General features: G+C 36.0%; 1 protein-coding gene across 1 annotated transcript in view; it reads right to left on the reverse strand.

Moving 5' to 3' along the window:
* LOC119630503 (transcription factor hamlet) overlaps positions 1-26,628 on the reverse strand; it is a 135,167-nt gene extending 108,539 nt beyond the window's left edge. The window contains exon 1 of the mRNA XM_062676165.1: positions 26,210-26,628. The gene's annotated coding sequence lies outside the window, so the exon portion shown is untranslated. The remainder of the gene's footprint in view (positions 1-26,209) is intronic.
* Between the last annotated feature and the right edge of the window lie 448 nt (positions 26,629-27,076).

Here is a 27,076-nt window from a genome sequence, read left to right on the forward strand (position 1 = left end):
AAAATTTCATTTGGAGTATAGAATTACATAAATCGCTTTACATACTGTTCCTTCTTATTCTTCGGACCATGACACAGCCAGATAGAGCCTATCTCTAAGCCTCGTGTCTGATTGAATTAAAGGCCGTTGTCAATGTGGTGATAACGGAATGTGTGTCGCGAAACGGCGTATACGTTGAAGAAACATAGATTAGATAGCCGATACGAATGGTTGATATTTGGCTCATTGTTAGTTTTTTGATTTCGATTGATTTAGTTGCATAGATTTCAGTTAATAATTTATTTTAGAGGTTCAAGACAAAAAAGATAAAAATAATATAATAACAAGTGAAGGTCTAAAAATCACTAATGTTTTTATTGATACATTGGCTTAGTAAAACTATAATAATATTTTAGGCAGCAGCTTGGCTCTGCCCCTGGCATTGCTGAAGTCCATGGGCGACGGTAACCACTCACCATCAGGTGGGCCGTATGCTCGTCTACCTACAAGGGCAATAAATATATATATATAATCTTAATAACAAATTTTTTAAGGCATTTTCTTTCGGAGTCCTAACGTCGCATACCGATTTCAACATGCAATTTTAACAAAGTGCAAACCTTTACCTATGACCCAAACACGTGCTGAGCTCATTCAGATTGGTCGAATGAAAACGAATACTTATCGTTTCGCAACACCTTGCCTTATGTGCCTCTTTTATTACCACCAAAACATGCCCCGGGGAGTGTAGAGGCTTGAAATATTACTATTGTGATAAAATGAGTTTGTTATCTGGCCTTTCTGTCTAGTATTGTAAGGAAATAATGTTCTGATTTTCTATACTTATTTTCGTACTATTTTGCAGGATAAAATAAATGCGAGGACGGTTAAAGTTTATTGTAAAAGCTTCCCCTATGGTATTTTGTCAGAGAATTTTCGTACATGCATATATAAGTATGTATATCGGTGTACGATCATTCCAATTATGAGTGACACTAATAATGATTAGAATAATACAAAAGATAGCCGTGGCACACATTATTAGGCAAATCTAATTCTCCAATCAAATAATTCAATCAGTCAATGTACCGCCGAGAATTATTTGCAGCCAAAACATTAACGGCAAGTCATTTAACCGCGTGCATTATATTTCTTGCGTGACTGTTTCCAGTATAATATCCGAGGAAATGCGATCACGTACGGCCTTCGACCGTAGGTACTGTGACAACGGCGAACATGCTTCGTATTGTTCTATGACATTTCAGCTTTACTAATGACAAGCAATTTCGATTTTGAAACAACATATCTTGATATTGTCTTTTAATTTGACCTAAATCGATTGTGACTCGGAATTAGAATATTACGGTGCACGCATAATGTTTGATAGCTTCTTAAATTGACTTTTGGTGTGTGACATCCTTGACAACTTATCGATCGTACGATCTATGTTGTGATTTGAATCAATATACACAGGCAGATGACAAGAAATTGAGAACAATACATTATTCGGTTTCCTGGGCGAAAAAAGAAAAGTTATATTGATGTGATTACTGGTGGTAGGACCTCTTGTGAGTCCGCGCGGGTGGGTACCACCACCCTGCCTATTACTGCCGTGAAGCAGTAATGCGTTTCGGTTTGAAGGGTGGGGGAGCCGATGTAATTATACTTGAGACCTTAGAACTTATATCTCAAGATGGGTGGCGCATTTACGTCGTAGATGTCTTTGGGTTCCAATAACTACTTAACCCAGGTGGGCTGTGAGCTCGTCCTCCCATCTAAGCAATAAAAAAAATGTGAAATGGTTTTAGTTTTTTAGTTTGGGCGATGATAGATTTATAGCACTTCACAAAACTGTCTGGTATGTTGGAGGTAGGTGCTATTAAATCCTATCAAGCCTTTAGGAATAGGTCTACGTGACGCATACGCCTAGCCAAAGTGACCGAAATATTGAATGACAATAGAAACGTCTTCTTTGTTTAGATTCATTCAAGGGTAACAGCTTACAAATATCAAGCGTGCTAAGCTCTCGGCTTTTATCTTCTCATCACGTCGGATGTCAAACCGGCTGTCAAACGAGCTGTCATAGAGTCTTGTCCGATGCTTCGTTCACACTCCCAGAGAGTACCGATTGGTGCTTGAGGCTGCAGACGAATCCGACGTATCGTCAGTCGATTGAATTCTTTCGAACTTGTGCGTTACAACGGCGAGTGGAAACGAGGCTTCGAAGATGACAAGTTAGATGGCATCCGAAATGTAACTGCTCGGATCCAGCAGGCATGCGGTTTGATGTACGCGCCCACGGTTTGTATGGATTATGTTACATACGAAATTATTTGGTAATGGAATTGTGACATTTGTCCAACTAACGGATTGAGTTTGGTGTAATACAGTGCAAGAAGCGCTTTGAACAGTACTCTTGCTTCGCATGTGATTGAGTCTCTCTTACAAGTAATACCTTTATACAAAGTGCTTAGAGGTTCTATTCCTTTAAAGTAGGAAGTCAACCTGGCCTAAAGGATAAGACGTCCGGTGCATTCGTGTTGAGCAATGCACCGGTGTTCGAATCCCAGGCGGGTATAAATTTTTCTAATGAAATACGTACTTAAATTTCCACGATTGACATCCACGGAGAACGTACAAACAACATCGTGTAATAAAAATCGAAACTGCATATAATTTGCGTAATGTTTGGTGGTGGGCGTCTTGTGAGGCCGCACGCGTAGGTACCATCACCTTGCCTATTTCAGTCGTGAAGCAGTAACGCGTTTCGGTTTGAAGGGTGGAGCAGCCGTTGTACTGTAAAAACTGAGACTTTAAAACTCATGTCTCAAGGTGGGTGGCGATGTTTACGTTGTAAATGTCTATGGGCTTGGGTAACCACTTAATACCCGGTGGGCCGTGAGCTCACCCACCTATCTTAGCAATCAAAAAAATACTAAATTGAACATCAAAAATATATTGTAAGCTCTGCTTATTATAACCACTCTCAGCTGTAACGGATTTATGTGTATTCGTTTAGACTCAGAATAACCTCTACAATCATTACATAAAAGTAATGAAAATTAGCAAAAAACTGTCTATAATTTTAACGAACCACAGCTTACACTCAGGATTAGCGTGCACGATTTCTTTTATCTTCTATCAGCGTCCAATCGACTTTATCGTACATTGTTGGTCAATTGGGCGCCATAATATTTAATTAAACGTAAGCCTGGCGAGATATCTCATTACGCTTTTAATTAAACGACAGGTAATAGACATTTAGCTTTATTTTATATGTCTAATACAATAATTACGTTCCCTTGTCATAATGTAGTGTAAAACTTTCTAGAAGGAAGCAATCATTCTGTTTTTTTATTAGCATCTGAAACACTTTCCAAAGCGTTGTTACTTAAATTTATTGATAGTGAGAGGGTGATATGAATTAAATGTATTGTAATTCTGAGATAGGATCGCGAGCTGTGTGAGGCATTTCATTTTGGATACGATTAGATCAAGACTATTTTCCTTCTTAAATTAAAATTAAATGATGTTATTAATTATTAGAGTAGATATGAAAATGAAAATGAGGTTGGTAAGAGAGTGTTAACTATGAATGTGGAAGGATATAGAGGAAGAGGTAGACCTAAGAAGAAATGGATAGATTGTGTGAAAGACGATATGGGTAAGAGGGGAGTGAGCGAAGAAATGGTATATGATAGAAGAGTATGGAAAGAGAAAACATGTTGCGCCGACCCCAGGCGACTGGGAGAAGGGCAGGATAATGATGATGATGAATTATTAGAGTAGATAGGTAATGAGTTTTGTTTTAGGATTTTGACATTTTTGCATTTTTTGTATTCTAGAAAAATTAAATGAATTGAAATGAGATTGAATTCATTAGTTCATTTAGTTTTACGATTTTACATTAATGCAATTTTTAATAGAAGACAAAGGTTTTTCATTGATTTACAAATACATGGTTTGTGTGGGTTAAAGAAATGGTAAACACTAATAAAAAAAATACATTTACGGTATAATTCTGCGTATTTTATGTTCAACACATTATTCCCAACGTTTCGAAGACTTTCCAGTTAACTGTCACTCACGGACGACTAAGGTACTATTTGACATTTCAATAATGTCCTAACGTAAACGAGAAGTTAGACGAAATTAAACCGTAAAAGTATTTTCAATTATGTCTAATATTCGCGGAACCAGAAGTAAATACTAGAAATCTAATTGCTTAAATATAATCTTACCTAATTTGTTATTCAAGACTACGAAACAACTAATGAAACATTGAAACATTTAAAACTTTTAAAGTACTGAATATCAAATTAAATAGTAGACGGACAGGTGACAATGTATATATAAGCTTGAATTTAAATTGTTACTAGAACCAATAGACACTGCAACGTGAAAGGCATCATTCACCTTCCAAATTAGCTTCATTTGCGTTGGAGTCACTAGTATCCTGGTCCTCACACTGAAAGACGAAAAGAACTAACGAGAGGAATAGGTGAAGGCGGTTAGTGATCAAAACGCTCCTTAACACGTTGACTGATATGTAGGCCACCAGTTCCCTACGTGGCGCACTGAAGTAATTATGTCGATTTCTGTTACTAAGTGCCTGAATTGCATAACTTTGCCTTCTTTTGTTTGTTATTGTATGTTTTTTAGTCTTGTAGGTCTCTGAATCAAACGGGTATCCGTAAATGGATTCCCCAGCGTTAAAAAAAAGGTCTCTTAAAAATAGATTCGTTTTCATTATCTTCGGATTTGTCTCTCCCAGAGCCTACTAGTTATTCCGGTGCCTTAGTAAGAAGATCAAAGAGAGAAATCGACAAATCGCAATCAAAAACAGTTATGCGACAATTCAGTTCTAATTATTTTATTACTCTATATCGGAAAACGTGGCCTACACGATTTTATGGGTCAAATGCCGGTCATAGTTCTCGTCCGGTCATCGTTCTCGTCGAACCCGTCGCTTGCGACGAAGGGCTCGACGAGTAAATTAACCCTCAGACACAGCCCACTGAGTTTCTCGCGGGATCTTCTCAGTGGGTCGCATTTCCGATCCGGTGGTAGATTCTACGAAGCACGGCTCTTGCTAGAGTTCGTGTTAGCAACGTCATCAGCTTTGAGCCCCGTGAGCTCACCTACTAGTTAGCCTCTCAAGACTATCAGCTTACGTAGAAAAAAAAGGTCAAATGATTATGCGACAATTCAGTTCTAATTCTTTTATTACTCTATATTCGAAAACGTGGCCAACACGATTTTATGGGTTAAATGAAGTGCATGTCATTTTCGCATTAGCAAGAGGCAGATCGTTGTAACCACTTGTGCGGCCTTAAAATACGCCATTTCAAACGCAACTTCGCAAATAAAAACTCCTTCATCGTTTTTTTTTTTTTTTTTTATATTAGAAGTAATTCTTAGACAAGCGCTTTGTACGTAAGTCCTAATTACCATGGAACACTTATGGCATACGATCTTAATCTGGTTAGAGTAGTCCTAATTCTAGCATAGCTTATCTTAAACGTTTAAAACAAAGGTTGTTTCGATCAAAACGATTGATACCGTTTAACCATTAAAGTAAGTAGCGGCTTCCCGTTACACCGTACTCCTCAATAGTTAAGCGCGTCTCAATCAGCTATTATTATCAAAGGAAATGACTAATATAAGTGTTCGGTAGCAACACTGAAGATGGTGTTAAGAAATAATTACAGTACGTCACGCCTCTTCTGATTGCTTTTCGTAATCGATCATAAATCTACATCGATTCCTGGCTTATATTGTACGTTTCGTGTTAGAGATTATAAGTGGATGGGCGTTATTAGTTCAGATATGTAAAATCTTGTAAACGTTGATGCTTATCGTTGTTATTAGATGGAAATTCTCTGTTATTTTAATTACATAATATCATTGGGGTCGATTTGATAACAATCAGAGAATTTTAATTCACTGTCAATGCGTAGAATACCGTATTTAAAATGGTTGACACAATGAATGTGTATAAAGGTTTTAGGACCGATGAGTCGTTTGGGAAAATAAAGTAATAAAATTACTTAAAGTTATAAAAAGAATATTAGTAATAAAATACGGAAGAGCTTTAGTAACTAATTACTGTATTTCTTTTTGCCGTTTATGAAGATTGGAAAACAGCTCATCTTTTTTTATTTTATTGCTTTGATGGGTGGATGAGCTCACAGCCCACCTGGTGTTAAGTGGGTACTGGAGCCCATAGACATCTACAACGTAAATGCGCCACCCACCTTGAGATATCAGTTCTAAGGTCTCAGTATAGTTATAGTTACTCACATGATGGTGAGTGGTCATCGTCGCTCATGGAAGTGAGTTGAGCAGTGTCAGGTCCACAAGCAGTTGCCTACTGCTAAAGAGCTACCGTCCTCTATTACGATAGTCTATTGCCTTTAACTAATCATGTGTCCTAGTTTGCAGCTAGAGTAGTGATTATTTCGCCGAAGCGCTACTGTCTCAACATGGCCAGCTGGATTCAAGATGAGCAGCTTTAATGGGTTTTCAACTGCTCACATTGGGTGAGCTCCGAGGTCGTCTGCCTATCCACGCCAAAAAACCCGTACAGTTACGAATTAACTCGTAATGACATCAAATAAATGTGAATAAGATGATGCACAGATTTATGGTAGTATAATTAGAGGTCCAAGTACGTTTTATTGGGTAATTACAACGTATTTGCTGTGCCCCAGAAGGTAATAAAACGCGAAGTCAAGTAACAAAGTGGCCTAAATGCCGCATGTCTTTGTAATTATTGGTTATTGGATGCGTCGTAATGTTGGTACTTACATCCTCTATTGCTTCATTTGGACAGGAATTGTCGAGGACACGTCGGTAAAATTGGACATGGCCGCCGGAAGCTGATTTATTTCTCACGTTCGATTATATCGTTTCCGTACCGGGCGATTTGTAATATTACGGTTCTCGTTTATAAATATTTTTATCTTATCGATTTTACTTAAGTAAAAAAAAACATTGAAACTCAAAACAAAAAGACAACTTGTTTTTTTTTTCCTACCTAAGCTGATAGCTTTAAGAGGCTATTTCAGCGTAACCTTAACTGGTAGGTGAGCTCACAGGGCTCAAACTGGAGTGATGCTAACACTGACCCTAGCAAGACCAGTGCTTCGCAGAATCTACCACCGGATCGGAATCGCGACCCTCTGAGAAGATCCGGTAAGAAACTCAGTGGGCTGTGTCTATGAGTTAATTCGCTCGTCGAGCCCTTCGTCGCAAGCTACGGGCTCGACGAGAACGATGACCGGTGCTTGAGGTACCTAAAAGCACCGTTACTGGATCGGCAGGATCCGAAATGAGGTATTTTGGGCGACGTTGAAAAAAGAAAAATACGTTATATTTATTAATATAAACACGATTTTGTAGACACACTTTTGGAATTAATAGATAAAGATCAGCTCAGCGTATCTTAAACCGCTGTTTATCCGGTTCGGCGAGCGTACGTTGCGTGTGACGTGAGAAATATTCGCACCACTACAATTGTTCGTCGGGTATGCGAATGTCATGATGCACGGTTGCGTAATGCTACAATGCACTACGGTGTGACAAGCGGCTTATTTGGACAAGTGGCTTATTCGAAAATGTATTATGAGTGAATACATTAGTCTTCTGTCCTCTTTATAAAGTGGGTAATGGTATTCATGTCTATTGGTAACTTAGCATCAGGCGGAGCCTATATTCTCCTTTTTGCGTCGATAATCCTCAATGCTGAGGGTTGCGGCCTTCTCTAATATCTTTCTCCTGGATTATCCTGCTCCGCTCCTGCCTATCCTCGGTTGTGTGGATGGCAAAGTGAACTGAAGTGTTGAGAGTGGAGCGTATTTCTTCCGTTCAGCGCATTGGGCGTCTGCATACCTTGCCGGCTACTAGCAGATTCTCTAAATGGTCACCTCTCTTTCTGGCAATGTCTCCAAAGAACTCGAAACTCCTCCGCGCGCAAAGTGCTGAGGTGCATCGGAATCTTGAGCCATATAAGGCAATAAAAGTAGTTGTGGCCTGAAGAATAAGGCGTCCATTGCATTCGCGTTGAGCAATGCACCGGTGTTCGAATCCCAGGCGGGTACCAATTTTTCTAATAAAATACGTACTTATCAAATGTTCACGATTGACTTCCACGGTGAAGGAATAGCATCGTGTAATAAAAATCAAACCCACAAAATTATAATTTGCGTAATTACTGGTGGTAGGACCTCTTGTAAGTCTGCACGGGTAGGTACCACCACCCTGCCTATTTCTGCCGTGAAGCAGTAATGCGTTTCGGTTTGAAGGGTGGGGCAGCTGTTGTAACTATACTGAGGCCTCAGAACTCATATCTCAGGGTGGGTGACGGTGTTTACGTTGTAGATGTCTATGGGCTCCGGTAACCACTTAGCACCAGGTAGGCTGTGAGCTCGTCCACCCATCTATGCAATAAAAATAAATAAATAAAAAGTACTAATAGCTCTACACCATTGGAATCAAGATACCCGTACGTCTCAATAAGTATGACATACGAGGTACCCTCTTGTTAGAAGAGATCTGCCGGTATAAATCACACAATTTGACAAATCTCGTACCAAAGACCAATTACGGAGTATAATTTCACACGATAACGGGAAGATGGCACGCGTCCACACAAATCACATTACTGATACGAAATCTATTTTAGATTATCCTCATTTGTCAGTCGTCAGTCCCAACTGGCCCATTCATACGCTCGTGTGGGAATTGTGATGAAATTGAAAATGATCATATTTCTTTTAAAAGACACCGGGCTATTGCACAAAGATTCACCTAGTTTTCGTCGTTAACTATTCATTATTATGTGCCGTGGGAGGTTTTTTGTTGTTGGCATTGTTATGATTTTGACTGGCGCATTCCAAAGGACTTAGGCCGTTCGAAATATTGTTTATTTTTTACACCTTTTGGAGTTTTAGTAAGGATCCCTAATTTTTTTCAAAAAATATTATAGCCTATGTCACTCCGGAATAGTATAGCTTCCAAACAGTGAGAGAATTTTTCAAATCGGTTCAGTAGTTTCGGAGCCTATTCAATACAAACAAACAAACAAATCTTTCCTCTTTATAATATTATAGTATAGAAGTATAGATAATATGTCGTAGGCTACGGATGCTTCGTATTTAAACTAAACTCCACCACTTACCAGAACTCAATGTTCTGAAAACTTTTTAATTTTATTTTTATTGCTTAGGTGGGTGGATGAGCTCACGGCCCACGTAGTGTTAAGTGGTTACCGAAGCCCATAGACATCTACAACGTGAATGCCGCCACCTACCTATCTGCCGAAACAACATGGTTTTGCAACTATGCGAGTGAGTAAGGGGATTTAAAATTACGCCGGTGATTTTTGTTACTATTATCTTCGAAAGTAGACGAGCATATGGCTCGTGGTCACCGTTGCTCATGAGTGTTAGTGATTCCTGGTACAGCCGCTGCCTTATGAACTCTTTTTACACATCGTTTGAAAAATGACGCGTTACAGCATTCGAAGAATACCGCGATAAATTTTTCATTCTATTCAATTTAAGAGTTGGTATTTGATTTATTCTTGTCCTGGTGTAATGATCTAATCAGAAAGATATATGTATGTGTTAAAGTATGAATAAGCGTAACACATATTATTCGCCTTAGTTCATTTGTATACTTGTTTAATAACTATACGAACAACTAGTAAATGGTTAATAACTAGTAAATGATATCTTAATTCATTTTATTCGAAGGTTCTATGTAAATTTTGGCGGACGTTAGCTTGGTACACGTGGACTGTGATCCCATTAATGGGTGTAATCAAGACTATGCATAAATGAATCTCAAAGATCTTTTAGTTGTCTTGTGGACCTTAAATTGAATATGAAAATTACATTTAGGTTTGTGTTTTATGTCTCATAATTATAGTTCACGTTTTCGCGGTGATAATTTTTCATAACTTCTGTTTAAATCTGGTTTTATTGTGATTCGAATATTACATCAAAAATTTGAGCTATGAGTTGAGTAAAGATTGATGAAACCCGGAAAGGCAGTTTTATAGAAGTTGCACAGATAATATTATGTATAAAGGAATAAATAAATATTGAAACTGAAATTTAATTTGGCTGCAACCTTCTAAATAATAGAAACAATATCAGAGACTAAAATTACTTTTATAATTGCCTTATTTTATGTTACATTTTGTACGATCTATCTCCAGCTATTTTTTAAGCTGTTAAACCAATTGCAGTTTTTATAAATGAGGCAAATAAGATAGCTTGTTTTATTTATTCTGAAAATGATTTTCTATTCTAATCAATTAACTCAATAAATTCAGAGTTACCATTAAATTTAAAATGACTACATAGCGATCAATTAAACAGTTACACCACTTTTCAATATCTGATTTATACGGTGGTCTATTTCGCAGTGTTTAATTATATTTGTACGAAAGAGGTCTAATCATGATTGAAAATTACAATTAGTGATATGATCAAGAATGAAATTATAATAATATTAAATTTATTAAAAGATAGCATTGATTTATATCATTATACATATTACATTGGTTAGTTAAGTTTTGTGATAGACAAAATTGAAATTTGGCTGACACTAATTTTCATAAATTTATTATAGTTTTATTGGACACTCAGCTATAATGAGATTAAAAAAAAATTTTAAACAAAAGCAAATCTGTTCTTTGCAATTATCAGTGAATTTAAGTTTTCTTCTTTGAAATATTTTTAAAACAGAAACATCGAAGTTCGAACAATCACGAGTTCTTGGTAACGATTTAATTTTGTAAATGTTTTAGCTACAAAGTTAAACGAGTTTATTGTAACATTAAAGTGGATGTAATTAAAATATTTCAATAATCAATTACTAGAATACTATGTATATTAACGAACTAAAGTCAATCAAAATACTTGTAACGAAAAATCCTAATAATAATTACCGTTTAACTTGCTCACGGCAAACCATGAAATAATCACGTATTTTGATGTATAGGATATGTGAGGCGCCTTTCACGTTGTGATTTCTTTTCGCTCTAAATACTATTTACACTAGGAGGCCTAAACTAATTCACCTATATTTACAATTTAATAAAATTTAAAGATTTCGACAGTACGCGTTTTTGTCTAGAGCTGTTATTTCTAATGTTTAAAAAGCTACCTCATTTAAAATTATATAATTTGAATTTTGAAAAATTACAACACAAAAGCGAGCACTCTCTTTAAAAATTATTTGAAATTGTCTTTCCACAAAACAAGACAAATTGTCTTTTGAAGTCGTCGTGGCCTAAAGGATAAGACGTCCGGTGCATTCGTATCTAGAGATGCACTGGTGTTCGAATCCCGCAGACGGGTACCAATTTTTATAATGAGATACGTACTTAACCAATGTTCACGATTGATTTCCACGGTGAAGGAACATCGTGTAATAAAAATCAAACTCGCAAAATTATATTTTACGTAATTGTTGGTGGTATAGGACCTCTTGTGAGTCCGCACGGGTAGGCCTTGCCTATTTCTGCCGTGAAGCAGTAATGCGTTTCGGTTTGAAGGTTGGGGCAGCCGTTGTAAACATACCTTAGAAATTATAACTCAAGGTGGGTGGCGCATTTACGTTGTATGTCTATGTGTTCCAGTAACCATTTAACACCAGGTGGGCCAACTCGTCCACCCATCTAAGCAATAAAAAAAAAAACAATATCAATTAAGAAAAGCTTGACTGTAAGACTCGTGCGTAACCGATGTAACGTGGCGAGGTATTTCAAAATCGCCTGTAAACGATTAGGTTTGTAATAATCTGTAACGGCAATTAGACGGTCGGGTGACGCAATACAGCAATTTTTCGCGATTTCTTACGCCGATGGGAGTTTCGAACTTATTGTTTAAAATCACGACAGTATCGAACGAAATTGTTTTATGGACACTTGCATGCAGAAAATTGATTATCATACCACTGTTGAGGTGGTAAGAGTGTCGTCATTGTTTTTTGCTTTAATAAGTCATATGTTTCGATTTGAAGAGCTGAACCACTGTTGTACAAACAGGTGGCTGTAATGACGTGCTTTCTTCGTCGTGCAATTCTCCGTGGAGAATTCAAATAAGTATTTTCTTAAAAAAAATAGTAGCTGATTGGGGGATTTCGATAATGGTATAATCGCTTCTTTTGCTCCGAGTTCACAAGGCGTCTTATCAGATTCATCTTTCACGACGAGATGATTGTGTTTTTTTTTATCACACATGATATGTCGATTTATGTCACATCTTGCGTCTGTGGAACTAACTAATCTCCTCGGTCTTCTTCCCCGACGTTACGGCACGATAAAAGATTTATTTTTAGTAGGCAGCGGCTTGGGTGTACCTCTGGAATTGTCAATGACCTTGACCTACGATACTCACTAACTACCAAATGAGCCGAAGTTTTCGTTTGAGGTCGACACTGACCAAAATAGGTCAGACGTGTTTGAGTAGATACTATTGTCAACACAAAAACGCAAAAAAAAAGGTTGATACATTTATCATTAATGTTCACGACTGTACAAATGAAATCGCAAGTGACGGTCCAATCAAGGTTTCTTGCTAAACTATCAATTTTGCTTTTAAGAACTGTGAATTATATTTTTACTTTTTAACAATAAAAGTATCAATCTTTTAACTTTTTTTTTTCAAAATTCATTCGTCATGGATGTACTGACAGCTTTAGAAGTTTTTGCTTTGCCTAGGATGTTGCTAATTGGACCTGATCGATGCGTGGTCGACAAAAAGTGGAACTTCTCACAGCGGATACACAAGCGATCCTTATTTGCATATTCTTAGTATTCATCATTTTTTGTTGATGTTTTTATTTATTATTTCGACTCATTTAAAATGTTTTCCTCTTTACGTCTTATATCGGTTTCGTTTGTTTTGTGTTTCTTTGTTGATCTGAGATTTGTTTTAATGTCTCTTTGATATGGCTATTAGTTAAGTACATATTGAATTTGAAAAATGGTGTCATAGTCTTAAAATGATGAAAACATATGGTCTCTTTTTTATTGCTTAGATGGGTGGACGAGCTCACAGTCCACCTGATGTTAAGTGGTTACTGGCCCATAGATAACTACAACGTAAATGCGCCACCCACCTTGAGATATAAATTCTAAGGTCGCAGTATAATTACAACAGCGGCCCAACGCTTCAAACCGAAACGCATTACTGCTTCACGGCAGAAATAGGCAGGGCGGTGGTGGTACCTACCCGTGCGGACTCACAAAAGGTCCTACTACCAATAATTTTATGAATAAAAAATACGATATTTCAGTGCAATGGACACCGATATCAAGTCATAAATGGACGACGCGTTATTCATATTATTGTGTCTGTAAAACCATATCAACTGTTTAGTATCACCGTATTATTGAAAGCCATAATTATTTTGATTCATTAATTTTCTATATACATAAATATTTATAAATTCATCAGCTGACCTGGCAGACTTCGTAGTGCCTCAATCGATAAATGAAATACCTAAACTTTTGTATAAAATAAAGTTAAAACAAACAAAAGGAATCCGTCCGACGGGGGACACATCAAAGAGAAAACAAAATGCATTTTCATATTTATCTACCTTTCGAACCTTCTCTGGACTTCCACAAATAATTCAAGACCAAAATTAACCAAATCGGTTCAGCCGTTCTCGAGTTTTAGCGAGACTTACGAACATCAATTCATTTTTATATATATATCTAGATAAATTCGATACTAATATATTCATATTTATAAATTCATAAATTCGATACTACTCACTCACTAGTCAATAAATTTTAACAATAAAACTATTAAAAACCTCGTCCCTATCCAAACAATAGCAGAAGCTAGCTTTGCCAATGTTTGGCTTTCATGTGTGTGAACGCATTCTGTATGAACAATCGGTTTCTCATGCACTCGATTGCCATCAAAGTTGTAAACTTGATTGTTACGCAACAAGACGTATGCCACACAGATAATGAAACACATATTTTTTGTGTTTTAACTCGTATGAGAACCACGGAGATCGGTTAGTAGGTCTTCAGGTGAAGTCGACTGGTTCACCATATTCAAAGTTGCGTAGATGCTACCAATCAATATATTAATTATTAGAAGAAGCAAGGAAAAAAAATCATGCGTCCGTCGACTAATGTGTATGATATCTAATTTAAGGGCTCGTACGGGATGATGCGACTAGACTTTACCTGGTTCGGATTCTGGGGAAATTACCTACATTATTTATGTTAATTACGTAGATCCATACAAAAATTATTACACCTACATAACAAAAAAAAAAGGTGTTTGTTTATTTTAGTTAGCAAATATTATCTGCTTGAAAGTTTTTTTTTATTTTTTTTATTGCCCTTGTAGGAAGACGAGCATATGGCCCACCGGATGGTGAGTGGTTACCGTCGCCCATGGACTTCAGCAATGCCAGGGGCAGAGCCAAGCCGCTGCCTACAAAGTCAGTAGCTAACAGTCAGTATGCCACAGTTTCTTTAAAAAATAGAATTATAAAGCATTTATTGTTTAGTATAGATGGATGAACGCTCGGCCCACTTTACAATATTAATGCCGTAAACCACGTTGGGAAGTCGAAGGTCAAAGTCTTAAATGTATATACATACATACATACATATAGAGGCTGGGATCTTTCGTACTAGAAGGCGCGATTGTTTCATGGCACAGGCAGGATGGATGTAGCTACCAATTATACAACAAACACCATTACAACCATATTACAACCTAACAAAATAAGTTGTTCATTATTGATTTTTGATCACGTATAATCTACCTAATGACGTCATCCCGAAAACCCATTTATAATTTCCTCTACAAATGATTGTCTTGCATAATAAGGACCGCAGCCAAATATAGATATACATATACTTAATAATTACAGTTGCAATGAACCAAAATCGTCTGGTATGATACGAGCTTACACGATTCCAATCTTTGAATCGCTCATTGAAATAACGGATAAGTCGAAATGTAATCTATGTCCTTGAAATAAATAATTTGTTTTGGTCTTAATTATTTCGTTTTTGCGGATGTCCTTTTATGGTAGCCCGTGTCTAATTTTGTTTGGTAATCCGCCAAAAGGAAACACTGTGTTCCATCAATTAAAATTGATTGCGGACATGTTTTATTAATGCCTTAATGGGATGCGGCGATCATCTTTGCGAAATAATTATTAAAAGAGTTTGTAATAAGATCTCTTTGACCGGATGTTTACAATTTAATTGATTAATCTGAGCTATGACTGATTTGCTACTTCCGATTATTTGTCGAGAGTGCGAAAGTAAAATTTTAGATCATTAATACATCTAGACGATTGAGGTTTTAACTATTCATTCACGGAGTTAGTAATTTCCTTAAGCTTGATAAATATTGATGAATATCGTCACAAAGATGACGGTAACTGAAATCGTACTTCGGTTTGGTACTCACTTTCGATAGAATAGTGTTGGAGTTTACTGGTGGTAGGACTTCTTGTGAGTCCGCGCGGGTAGGTTCCACCACCCTGCCTATTTCTGCCGTGAAGCAGTAATGCGTTTCGGTTTGAAGGGTAGGGCAGCCGTTGTAACTATACTGGAGACCTTAGAACTTATATCTCAAGGTGGGTGGCGCATTTACGTTGTAGATGTCTATGGGCTCCAGTAACCACTTAACACCAGGTGGGCTGTAAGCTCGTCCACCCATCTAAGCAATAAAAAAAAGGTGACGCGAAACTTATAGCAACACGATTTGAGGTTAAGCTACTTTTATTTATAATTATTTAGATTATAAAGTTTCTCGCGTGCTATATATTTGGTCCTAATAATCTATTAGATACAAATAAGATTTATGTGTGCGTTTATTACCGCACAATATTACCGCTTTTTATTAAACGGCATGAAATTACGGCACAAAAATTATTATTTTTGTTTGTTTCATTGTTTGTTTCGGCTGATCCCAAAACGGCTGGACCGATTTAACAAAGCTTTCACTAGGATATAACTGTTATTAAGGAGTTATTTTATCTTTATCTTTATTCTTAGAAACATAATTAGCGATTCCCACAATATTCAATCGCGAACAAATTCCGACTCAAACAGGGAAGTGTAATTAACATCAGACAAGAGCATAACAAAATAAGTGTCGTCTAAATTGTGCTTGTTTGAAAAGAAATACATTAAATTATACGGTAGAAAATAAAAATATGAAAGTTGTACAGTGGTCTTAATTTCAATAAATTATAATGGTTCTAAATTAAGACAAGTACATGTTTTTAATCAAGTTCAAATTTTAGTCTGCTTTTTTTATTCATTAATCATCTCTTTAGTTTGTAGAATCTGTTCTCAATAAAAGATAAATCTTTATACCCCTCAAGCAAAATTCGTATTTTGGACGGAAATCTGCAATAAGTATTTTTTACTTGTAATAATACAAAACACGAAAGAGATCAATTAAGTGGTACACGACTTTTCTTTTCATAGCTTTCTGCACACAAGTTTATTATTCCAATAAAATTATTATACCTTATAAAATTTGTTTTAATTCCGAATCGTAAATTGTGATAGTGGAAGAGCTTTCCGTAATTAAGCGTGCCATTTAATAAGTACGTTTTTAAATTATTACTCTCAATCGTTTCGTAAGACTAATATCTCTCTAAGGTCTGGTGCTTTTTTTTAAAACGATTTTCAGATGGTAGATATAGTGTGGCTAAAGAAAAAGTTTCCAAAAATTGTAACAGGCAATGCAACCATTCTATGAACCAATAGACGCCCGAGGTTAACGCGCTCGCGTATCACGGGGGCAATCCAGATGTGTTAATTATTAATCAAGTTTGGTTTATTTATAATTCAAATTAGGTTTCTCTTAAATGATAAGTTCACTGTGCTTTTTTTCATCATCATCATCATCAACAGCCCACAGTCGTCCACTGCTGGACGTAGGCCTCTCCCAATCGACACCACTGAGCCCGGTCTACGGCTCTCCTCATCCATTTCTTGCCGGCCACCGTTCGGAGGTCATCGCACCACCTAGCCAGGGGGCGTCCCACGTCACGTCTTCCGTCTGTCTTTTTTTACCAAATGCAAATTTTATTTTCAAGTAGTAAGTTTCTTCTATATCGTTCCCTCACTGCTGAGGATCGCAACCACATGACGTGACGTTCCCCCACTGTGTTCGATCATGGGTGGCATGGACCGCATGGCACAGACTATCACCAAGTGCTTCTCTTACTAGACCTGACAATCTGACTGGTGTTCTGCCCACGGCGCGCTTGCCCTCTATGCGACCCGCAATTATGAGCTTCTCTAATTCATATCTGGGAGACAGCATGATGTGTCCGAAGAAGCTCATTACACGTTCCCGGCAGATGGAAGAGAGCCTTTTTCGGATGTTTAGCTCCCTTAGAATGGAGTCGTAAGTATGTTGATGTACTTATTAAAGTAGTGTGGATTTAATTTCGACTTCGAGAGCAGTTTCGTTGGATCCTGTATTTAGACAGAGACTAAATCTTATACCTTTAAACGAGCAATTCTTGTATATTAATATATACATAATCTGAATCCCGGAAACGGCTCCAACGATTTTCATAAAATTTAGTATACGGGGGATTTCGGGGGCGATAAATTGAACTAGCTACGATTTATTTTCAGAAAATGTTGTTTTATTCGTGTTTTCAATAATCAATCAACTCTTCCTGACATCTATTCCGATTGAAGGCAACTAACCGCTTTAAAGACACAACAAGAGTGCGTTATCATAGAAAAAAACCGGTCATCATCTAGTTTATTATAAATTGCGCTATGAATTCATCAGTGGACTTTTAATATGAAATAGTATAAAGAACACGACATAGCTCTATTCATAGATGACTACGTCTTTAAACTGAACTATCTTATTTATAGGTAGCGTCTGACCTCAGTATTCGACTGCACATTATGAAAATCAATCTAAAAATTATGCGACGCCGTCGTCTGTGCATTTTTTATAATTTGAATTTCATCTAGAACGATGTACTTGAATGCAGACTATATCGAATTTCCTTGAATTTTGATCAGCGAATTCAGTCTGTCTGCTATATTCCGGACAATTGCGAGCCAATATCGACGATTAGGTAATCGTATACGGTCTAGATTTGCATGCCTTATTTCGTATGCTCACCCCTAAAATAGAATATATATATTTTTTGTCTGCATCGTGATTCATGTGTCTGATGCAGTAGACGAATACAATTGTACTTTCGCTACAGACATTTTTTTTTAAGTTGAGCGCTCGTTTTTCATGTCACAATGCAACGTTATGTTCACAGAGTCTGTAAAATTAAGTAGTAAAAAATAGTGGGAAGAAAGTGGTTCTATTGCGTCGTTTCCATTTAAAAACGGCAATTGGGCGTTCCTGTTAGCCATGAAGAAGTCAATGATGAAGTAAATTTGCGTGTAACTAGGTCAGCGTGGACATATTTTTTTTTGCTTCTTGAAATATAGCGTTTTATTTTTTCTAGGAATCGCTTTTGTTTATGATGACGTGATACAATAATCTTTCAACGTAAGATTGCACGCTTATTGTAGATTTCTTTTAAATTTGCCTTTTGTTTTTTCCTTTACTTTAAACAAGACATTAACTTACTAGCGGTGTTTTAAAAGGTATTCACCGACTTTTTTGCCCGGTTCTGTCAATAAAAGTAATTGAAGTAGCTTGTTAAATTTTTGTTATGCTATCGCCTATTTTGAAACATATTGAAAATGTTTTGCCATTCTTCACGATCGGACGCATGACATGATTACGTATATATAGGCTCGACTGTGGACTAATAATAGCTAATTCTTGACTTTTGGTTAGGGTTAGAGGGAAAAGATTTATTTAATTTGCTAGTCACATTATATTTATTTATTATTATTTATTAATTGTCCATCTTGAAATGTGATAGTATCATTTTACGACTTATTTACCATTCAGAATAGAACATGCGAATGAATGTTACAGATCAGTTAAGGAACATAGTAGGAGTTGTTAGAGGCATTTTTGAACTCAGCAGAGATATTTGCTTGGGATTCTTGTTGGGTATTTCGGCACTGTACAGGTTTGGTAGGCAAGAATTAACATTTTGAGACATCGTTGTCTGGATCAAGAAGTTTAGATGTTTGCACTATTCATATAGACCGTATTTGGAGAGGAAAGAATAAGGGAACAACCCAAAACATAAGATTTTTTAAGGTGTGTGTGTAATTGTTTTCTCAGCCCTGAAAGTCCAAGAGAGCGATAGTTAGAAGTGGGTTGGTTCATACCACTAGCAGCCGGGTATATAGCTATGTCTTTTGATGGGCAGTGAAGTTTTGATCTAACGAAGTGTGTTCGTATCAAGTAATGTACCAATGCTGTGTTCAAATACAAATACCAATTTATCTAAGGAAATACGTACATAGCATGTGTTCTCGTTCAACATTATAGGGATAATATTAAGAATACACATCATAAAACAATAAAATCAGGGTTGTCTGTAAATTGAAGAAAAAAATTTAAATAAAGAGAAGGCTCAAGTTAGTTTGTTTGCACACATCTTCGGAACTAGTGAACGAATTTTCAGGAAGGTAGAGTAATTAATCTGAAGCAGTTTATATGATGAGCTTTGTTTCATTAAAATCGAATATGGAAAAATATATATACTCTTCCCTGCCCAGCATGAGTTGTCTATACGACATAAGGTGTAGTTCACACGGGCGGTTTTTTTTTCTACCTAATTTGAAGCTGCCTTAAGAGGCTATATCAGCGTCGCCTTAACTAGTAGGTGAGCTCACGGGGCTCAAACTTGATGACCACATGGGCGGAGCTTTGGACGCAAAGCTAGTTGTAAAATAAAATTCGCTTAATCACACGTTTCGGTTTGAAAGTAGGGATAGCCGTCATATAATGAAGTCTTCGACCTCAAGATGGCTATCGGCATTCACGTTATGATTGATGTCTATAGGCCTTAGTGACGACTTAACAGCAACTGAGCCGTGAGCTCGTTCATCCTATAAGAACATTAAAAAAATATCATCACGCAACACCCTGTAGATTTTGATCATAAGAACCTACTTTAGATACCCTCCAAATAAATGCAACTGCCATTTCAATAGCGGGTCACTACACTCGTTTATCAGTGTCTAGTTATTCAAGACGCTGTTTAGAAATCACTTCGTCTATCGGGCCATCACGTCATCGAGACACAGGAAGAGGCAAATCATTCGCAACGCTCTGGGCCAATAATTAGGAATGCACCGCAATTATATGCAAATGCATCTGGCGACAAATAGAGCTCGTTTTGTAACTGTCACTCCTACTCGAAGACACAATTAGAACGAATGGGTGTCGACCTTTCAATGGTGCGATTTAAGTTAATTCGTGCTTACAAAAATTAACGGAAACCGACCCTTAATACAACTATATTAAAAGCCTCGAGCTATTAAATATAGAATTTTGAAGTCATTGTGGCCTAAAGGATAAGACGTCCGGTGCATACGTATGTAGCGATGCACCGGTGTTCGAATCACAGGCGGGTACCAATTTTTCTAATGAAATACGTACTGAACAAATGTTCACGATTGATTTCCACGGTGAAGGAATAACATCTATACTAATATTATAAAGAGGAAAGATTTGTTTGTTTGTTTGTTTGTTTCGAATAGGCTCCGAAACTACTGGACCGATTTGAAAAATTATTTTTCCATTAGATGCCGACATTGTCCCTGATGAACATAGGCTACTTTTTTTTATTTATTAATTTTTTTTTTTTTTTGGTTTCATGTGTGTTTTAATGTTTCCGAAGCGAAGCGAGGGCGGGTCGCTAGTCGTGTAATAAAAATGAAACCTGCAAAATTATAATTTTGCATAATTACTGGTGGTAGGACCTCCTGTGAGTCCGCGCGGGTGGGTACCACCATCCTGCCTATTTCCACCGTGAAGCAGTAATGCGTTTCGGTTTGAAGGGTGGGGTAGCCGTTGTAACTATACTTGAGACCTTAGAACTTATATCTCAAGATGGGTGGCGCATTTATGTTGTGAATGTCTATGGGCTCCAGTAACCACTTAACACAAGGTGGACTGTGAGCTCGTCCACCCATCGAAGCAATAAAAAAAAAAATCGTCCTTATAAAAATTAACGTAAACCAACCCTTAATACAACTCTATTAAAAGCCTCGAGCTATTAAATATAGAAACATGCGACACTTAATCAATGAGCCGTTGAAATAACATTTTCTACGTGCCAGTACATTTCCTTTAGTTGTATATCAAGAGTTTAATTGCACCCTAAGGGTTTTGTATTTCTGTGATGGAACGATAATCCCTGCAGTAAACAGCAATGGAACTCATTTCCGATCTAGAAGTTTTGATTGCCATCGAATTAATGCCTAGGGCATACTTCAACATTACCTTCGCCATCTGACTTCTCTAATTAAACAAAAAAAGAAAACAAAAAGCAAACAATGTAATTCAAAAAATAAATTTATAGTTAATCTTTAAACTCTATTAATACAATATATTGATATCTATTATTATAGATGTAAAAGTTTGTATCTATGGATGTTTGTTACTCAATCACTTAAAAAATGGCTCAAGGCCTTTATATGAAAATTTGCACAAATATTCTTTATATTCTGTATTATAGCATAGTTTATCTAAGCCCAAATAACGTCGATCTGGTCCAATAAATACGAAATTAGGTTTTCTGGCTTAACCTACGAATCTACAAATCAATTGGTATTGGTAGTAATAAGCTTGTTACACATTGCACAGGAAAATGCAATAAATTTCATTTTTCCTGATCTAAAATCAGTCGATTCAGCACAAGGCTAAATACACAATTTTAAATCACTATTGGACTTAAGATCTTTCTCACACAGTTTTGTTCGAGTTTTCTTGTAATTTCTTTTTTGTAAAAAAATGTTTATTAGGTTGAGGTTTATGTTAGAATTGGCGCAACATCAGCAATAGGCAGACCAGCGGTCTTTTACATATTAACATATGGGTTTGAAGCATGACTTACTACTGCATAAGCAGTCCGATGTCATTCGATAAAACGCAAATGTATTTTTTATTTTGATTCATAATTTTTACATTTATGAAGCATCCAAAAATAATTCAGGTTTAACGGATAACTACTTTTATGTTACGCTTACAGGCTTCGCGATTCGAACTGGAAATTTTACGTAATAAAAATAATCCACATTCACATGTTGCCTATATCTGTCCGCAAATAGATAGACATCTATCATTGCTATCTAACGGTGTTAAACTGTCTCACTTTTTATGGTTGTGCCGCGCATGAAAGTGTATGTACGTAGAAATCAAATACACCTGTATCCATCGATGTAGATAAAAACCTGATAGTTGTCGCTTGACCACTGATCGATATTAAATAAGACAGGTCTCTGTTACCTAACTCCACGCACCTATTCTATATCGGTGAAAGCGAAATTTTTTAATTACTTTTTTCTACAGCACAGATGACACAGCGTTTCGTTTGAGTATTATTTTTTTTCACGAGACCGGAATGCAATCTTCATCGGCCAGTGTGAAATAGAGATTAAATAACGAGAAAACAGTTCGTGATTGACTTTCGTTTGATAAAAGAACGCGACTACATGGCCGGCTCGATTTAATTTATTGAGAACGAAAATAAAAAGGTTTATTGTTTGATATATTCAAATTACGTTCAGATTACGTTTTTCATGTCGTGTATTCGCCCAATATCCGCTTCGGTAATTCAACCAATAGTAATTACGTAATGAGCAATTAAGTTTTTGAAACTCGTTCTTGAGGTTTTGATTTGAGATTGCTTTTCAGGAATAGGATGTATTTTAATACACAATACCGTGTGTATTTAAATTCAAATTTATTACATACCTTTAAAGTGTGTAGTAATTTTACTTTCATAGCATACGTAGCATACATTTCTAACTTTTCTCACGTTGCGATTTTATCAGCGCTGTTTATCTTCGACGTGTCAATTTATTTTATTCAATTATGATAATATGAAAGCTTTAAATTCAGAAGGCTTAGTAACTGGTGCCAAGGTAATGGAGAGAAACTGCTGATGGCAAACAATAAAATATACTATTATTGTCTAGAAATTTTACGAGATCATAATATGGAAGATGAAATATTTTATTCGAAAACTGCTTTAAAATTGCTATGGACTACATGTTTACGCAATTTAAGTTAAGCATAACAGAAAATTGGGTACAAAAAATAAAGAAAGAGTATTTTCAAATGTAACGCGTACAAATATTGGTATTGTTAAAATAATTAATCTTTTCTAGTTATGTAAAATTAGAATCATAAAAAAAACTATATTTTAAAAGATAAACCAATCATAAAAACACTGAAATAAATACATGTAACTACAATAATTTGTTTTATTTTAATAAAATTAATGACTTCCATGATACTAAAAATTACGAGCCGTATAATTGCAGTAATAAAATTTTGATAATGCAAATATAAAACTATAAAAAATAAAATGCAACCGAAATGAATTCAACAGATTTGCATTCAATCATCCTAACATTAAGGTGTCATTTCATTTATTTGCTCGTCTTTTACTATGTTCAGCATAAAATTTTCTTCATTAGCGAGACTTAATTTGGTCCATTAAATATAGATACAGGAGTCCACAGAGTTGAGTCTGTCTTCTGATTGGTATTGACCAATGCTCTACCGTTGAAATATGTGCGCTGTGCAGACTTTATTGTAATTGAGAATTTGTAAGCACTTTATATGTAGTTAGATAACGTTTTTCATAAAAAACGAATTGTGGTAGTTATTTATCTCAAGTGAATTTGGGTTTGAGAAGCACTCGCAAGGGTTACCACATGCGTGTGACGCACCACGTGCGGATTAAAACTCATTCTGAACACACCCCTATATCTGTCAATATAAAGCACTTATATACCCGTATGTATATTAATCGGCTTATTTGTTTGAAACAAAACTGAAGGAGAAACTTATAAATATATCGTAGCCACATTACTGAATCAGTATCTCATAATCGAATTTTTAATGTTTTTTCTTTATTATTTTTATTATATTTACAAAAAAATAATATAATTTCTACCTAACTTTATAGTACGATTTAATCTTGCGTCTATCTAATTTTATTATTTTTGAAGTTTCAATTAATTTGTAATTGTCTGGTTTTTTTTTTGTTGACGGAATGAAGCAAAGAAGCTTTTTAAGTGCGCGAATTGTTTTATTAAATGTGTTTTTTTATCGTCGTTAGTCGGTAGCCCCCCAGCTTGAGGACGAAGTCTCATGTGCATTACATAACGGCGATTCTGCTCTTAAAACTAGAACGCGTACAAGGGCAATAAAAAAAGTAAAAAAAAAGTAACTGCCGCTCATGTTAAAAAGAATACAGATAATAAAACTGTAACAGTATTTATTTTTTATCCCGCCAAAATAGATGCAAACGAAGAAATATCACAATTAGAATTCAAGCCTTACTTCTAAGTGCAACGCTCTGTTGTCTTCTGCGGGAATGAAATTGCACTTTTACTTGACTGTTTTTTTTTTTTTTGAAATATTTTTAACATTTAAGCGCGAGATAAAGATCAGAGGCTGCGCATTTTATATTATATCTGGAGCAACGGAGCTGTCACGTAGGCGACGCACGTAGCGTTTCTCACAGTAAGTGATGTCGCGTGATTTGAAAATGAAATCTTTAGAAATCTATTATGACATCTTTAGCTGGAAGACTTAATATCTTTTCTGGGTATTAAATAAAAAAGCGTAAGCTATTGTGAGCAAAATTAGTTTTTGAACGTACTTTGAAATAAGTTCATTATTCTATTTCACTTATTCTTTAATTTGTTTAGTGAAGTATTACTAATTCAACCATATTCACATTATTTTGCAGACAGTATATAATTAAATACGGTTGTATTTAATACTTCATAAATCATTAAAATACAAAAATTGAAACAATTTAATTAAATGCAAAAAATATATATATTATAAAGCTGAAGAGTTTGTTTGTTTGAACGTGCTAATCTCAGGAACTACTGGTCCGATTTGAAAAAAGTTAATTAAAATAAAAATAATTATTCAAACTACCTTTTTATAATTTTCTATTTTTAGAAACCTGACGCAAATATAAGGGCTAATGTGTGTGTATTGTAATTTTTTATTTTGAAATTATGGCTAATGGCCGACTTGAAATTTTTGCTAATGACCAAGCTAAGCCGGAGCGGGGCGCTAGTAAATAAATAAATGTGTACACACTCAAAACACCGTAATAAGTGATGAGCAGAAACCGGCGTGTTTCAGTACAATGAACGGATAGTACAAAAGGCAGAATTCGAGCAAAAAGTGGTTGCCGACGGTGGGCGGCAGCGCGGCGGGCGGACACCCGCTAGTTCTGGTTAACTGGGTCGAATCAACTAGTTTATATTTCTTTATTCTATTTTATCCCGAATGTTGTGCCGAATGCGAAAACAGTAAAATTTCACCCTTCACTTTGATTTTCCGACACGCTTTTAGCTAAAAATTAAAATATTCCCGAAATTACTCCCAATAATTTCGTTATAAGACGACGATTATTTAAGCAACAACAAATTATTAAGACTACTTTTAAGATTTCGTCTCGCGTTATATATTATCGTTATATTTTCACAGTTTTCAATACTTTACAATTTTAGTAGTCTTACGGAGGCGTCAAATAATTGCTTCAAAACTTTTGTATTTCGTAAAAATGTATTATTTACTACAGTAGTGAAAATAAATAACTCAATCCCAGCGCATATGGATGATCACTTTAAGTAAAAACAGAAAAAAAACTTTTATTTAATCTTATGGATTTTATATGGAAATCGTAGTTATTAAGCAATGAATTAGCACTCTAATAAATCAGAAATATGTAAAATAGTTTAGTTTAAAATTGTTTAAATTTGACGGTGGTCTATTAATACATCAAATAAATTACATTATTCGTCATATATTTTTTAAAATATTTGTTGTGCTAATTGCGTTAAATTTTTATCTTCATTTTCGCGCGTGTCTCATTTAAATGGGCGATAAAATTATAAATTAGTGTTCGATTATTTAAATGTATTTTTTTGTTTTGCGGCTTCATTTTAATTTTCGAAATAGTGTTTTAATCGTATTAAAATACATACTTTTCAAATAAATAAAAATAAAAAAATTCACAATGTATTATATACTTGAGCCGAAATGTCACCTACCTGATGAAAAATATAATGGAATCTTGAATTCTCGTTGTCCGAGGATATCCCTTACAGGTATACTGCAGGGTTAAAAAAATCTTTCGCACTGATTTTAAATTTAAGGTTCAATTAAAATATCCTTTCATAGAATCACACAGTATATCAGTTTCACTTTCCTTGACACTACGTTCAAACGCACATCAATAAAAAAGAGTTTAAATATATAGATAACAATTCTCGTTTAGTCAATCACTGTTCACAGAGAAATATCCATTCCATAATTGGGGGGTTGGATTATATTTTTTAGCAAGTCCGCGCTGGCTCGGTTCTGCGGAGCGTGTCGTGGTGCGCGTGCGCAGTCCGGCGTGGCATCGCGTTATCAGCGCGAGCGGCGCGCCGCGCGACAACAACAGAACTTGAGAGTCGATCTCAATAATAACAAGAAAAGAAAACGGTCCAGTTTCAGCAAGGCTTCCGGATGGGACGCGGACGGGGCGAGGGCGATGTGGTCGCACTGCTCGCACCCGACACGGCTTTGCACTCTCTTTGTCTAACGGGACCGGCGCGTGAACGATAGCGCGGCTAGTCGCAAGCGCGACGCCTCCCAGTGCGTACGTGCCCTTACGTTCATCGACTGACTACTGTCTACGATTCTTTTCCCGCCATTTTACGAGTACAAGATCGCTACGAAACTCCTTTCGAGTCTAAGAAAAACATACATAGTTCAACAGTAACTGTGTCGTTATATCGTACGATCGACGAGTATCTCGCAATTTCCAGTGATCTGTCATCTATTATTAATATCAACGTTAGTTCTACGAATCATTTAATTAGTAACGAATTAATTAAATCAAATTTATTCTGATGAATAAGGTTACATTTGTG

The sequence above is a fragment of the Bombyx mori genome, chromosome 3 (genome assembly GCF_030269925.1).
Source record: "Bombyx mori chromosome 3, ASM3026992v2".
In the NCBI taxonomy this organism is placed as follows: Eukaryota; Metazoa; Arthropoda; class Insecta; order Lepidoptera; family Bombycidae; genus Bombyx; species Bombyx mori.